Source organism: Schistocerca americana, unplaced genomic scaffold, assembly GCF_021461395.2.
Source record: "Schistocerca americana isolate TAMUIC-IGC-003095 unplaced genomic scaffold, iqSchAmer2.1 HiC_scaffold_158, whole genome shotgun sequence".
Taxonomy (NCBI): Eukaryota; Metazoa; Arthropoda; class Insecta; order Orthoptera; family Acrididae; genus Schistocerca; species Schistocerca americana.
This window is the reverse complement of record NW_025725666.1, coordinates 275,001-277,500: the sequence shown is the minus strand read 5'-3', so window position 1 is coordinate 277,500 and position 2,500 is coordinate 275,001. Positions and strand designations below refer to the sequence as shown.

The following is a 2,500-nucleotide window of genomic DNA, read 5'->3' as shown; positions in this document are numbered from 1 at the left end:
GCGGCTTGAGCGGAGCTCGGGAGATGACGTCCAGCTGCTCCACCAGGTGGCGTCGTGGGTTGAAAACGCAGCGACCAGCGGTGGAGAATTGCAGTCCCAGGTACCGGAAGGTTTCACCCACACGTAGGGCGGGCACGGTGGCGTTGCCCGCTTTGAAGGTAACGTCGGCGTCGACCTTCACCTTCTTGTCGCGCCCAGACGCGACTAAGGCGAGGGTGAAACACTTCCGGGCGTTGATCTGCAGCCCCAGATGGGCGAGGGCTGCGACGGCTGCGTCGATGAGGGACTGCAATCCCCTCGCGGTCGATGCAAAAAGCAGGACGTCATCTGCGAAGGCCGCAGCGTTAACTCTGCGACCAAGGATCCGAGCTCCGATGTGGGAGGGAAGTTGACTCAAAACATAGTCCACCGCAAAATTGAAAAGGAGGGGGGAGAGGGGGTCACCCTGACGCACACCCCTAGCCGGCTGCAGGGGCACGCCCACGTCGGCGCCGCCCGCTATCACCGTCGTGCTACCCTCGTAACACCTTTCGACGTACTCAATAAAGCAATCCGGCAGGCCATGAGCCCTCAGCACGGGGCGGAGGGCGGCATGGTCCACCGAATCGAACGCTTTAGAGACGTCGATCGATGCCACAAAAACAGAGCGACAGGAGCGGACTGCATCGGTGAGAGCAGTGTCCAAGATGAAGGTGTTTTCCAACATCCCATCCCGGGGGATGAATGCCCGCTGACGTTCGTCCACAGCACATGCACGCATCAGGCGTGACGCGAGAACCTTGTGAAAGGTCCGCGCCAACACCGAGCAGACCGTAATGGGGCGAAAGTCAGCGGGGGATGTTGGTGCAGCCGTTTTGGGGAGAAGTGACGTCCGGGCGCGAAGCAGACGCTCGGGGAGGGCGCGGGCCAGGAGGAAGAGGTTCAAGAGTTTCACCAGGACTTCATGCGGCAGGCGCCGCAGCTCCGCTGGAGTCAGGCCGTCCGGCCCGGCTGCCGATCCCCTGGGCGGCAAGGCAGCAGCGACCTCCTCACGTGTGACCGGCCCCCATAGGCACTCAGGAGCGACAGGCTCCGAGTGCGGGAGAAGGCGGTCACGGATGAAGCCGGCGGTGGAGATCGGCTTCTTCGTGAAGAGGTCCGCCCAGAAGTCCAGCAGACCGGGGATGTCGGGTGGCGGCTGCAGCAGGGTGCCGTCCAGCAAGCCGCGCACGCAACGCGCACGCGACCTACGGAAGGCGTCCTGTGTCCGCGCGTATTCCCAGCGGCGCCGCTTGCGCTTCTGCAGCGGCGGGGCGGCAGGCGGCCGCTTGGATGGTTGGCGCGGCCGCTGTGTCCTGGTGATCGACCTCTCCCCCCTGGACCCGACCGACGCAAGGGCATCCGGGAGCATGCCCAGGATGACATCGGGCGGCGTGCCCCGCCCCAGACCAATGACTCGATCCAGGGCAGAGAAACGCTGGGCGGAAGCAGGTAGCCCCGCCAGATGCTCCCAGATGGCGGCGTCAGTCGGCCCCTCCGGCGGCGGCCCGGTGGTGTCGGCCGCGAAGTCCTCGGCTGCGTCGACGGGCGGCGCAGCGGCCTCGCCCGCGTCAGGCAGCGAGCTCGCTGCTCCACGGCGGGACGCCGGCTCTTCACCCCGACCGATCTCAAGTGCCTCCATGAATTGGCGGACAAGCTGCTTGTGGGCAGCTTGCCGCCGTCGGCACTTGATTGCCTCAAGCGTTCGGTCGGGGAACATCCTGGTAAGTTCTTGATTTACAAAGAAGAACCGGGCGTCCCTCTCCAGGAACAGTTCGGCCTCTGCCTTGGCGAGCGACAGGACTTCTTCCTCCGTCCACCTCGCGCGATGCCTCTCCGTCACGATCTCAGCGTTGGCGGCCGCAGGGTGTTGGCGGCGGCGATGGACCCCGAGACCGTTCTTCGTGGTAAAAGTGCGGTGGCACTCACTGCAAGCAAAGGGAGCTACACAAACTATCGCATTTTCGTTACGGCCGGTTGGCCGGATAGGTGCTGGGGTAGCTGGGGTGGCACCTTCAGCGGAAGGGCCACCATCTCTTGTTTCTTGTCGGCTGCCCCCAACTATAAAGGGATAATGCGAGGGGGGGCTGGTAACCCCCCCAAGCCCCTGGTGCGGTCTTCCACTCTGCAAAAATCAGCGGGCCCACGAGAAGGGGAGAAGACCGCAGGAGAGGAGAGGCTAAGAGGGCTAGGCCCATGTATTGCGCATCACTCTCCCTGTAACTATAACCCAAGGAAGGCACCTCGCAGCAGCAGCACGACTACATCAAGACCGCACTTCGAAAAGCCAAGTCCGGATGCAGCCACACCGCCGCCACTTGGCCACCTTAAGAGAGTCATAGTTACTCCCGCCGTTTACCCGCGCTTGCTTGAATTTCTTCACGTTGACATTCAGAGCACTGGGCAGAAATCACATTGCGTCAACACCCGCTAGGGCCATCGCAATGCTTTGTTTTAATTAGACAGTCGGATTCCCCCAGTC

General features: G+C 63.0%; 1 pseudogene; it reads right to left on the bottom strand.

The window, feature by feature from the left end:
- Positions 1-2,500, bottom strand: part of LOC124570028 — a 7,964-nt pseudogene that overhangs the window by 2,736 nt on the left and 2,728 nt on the right.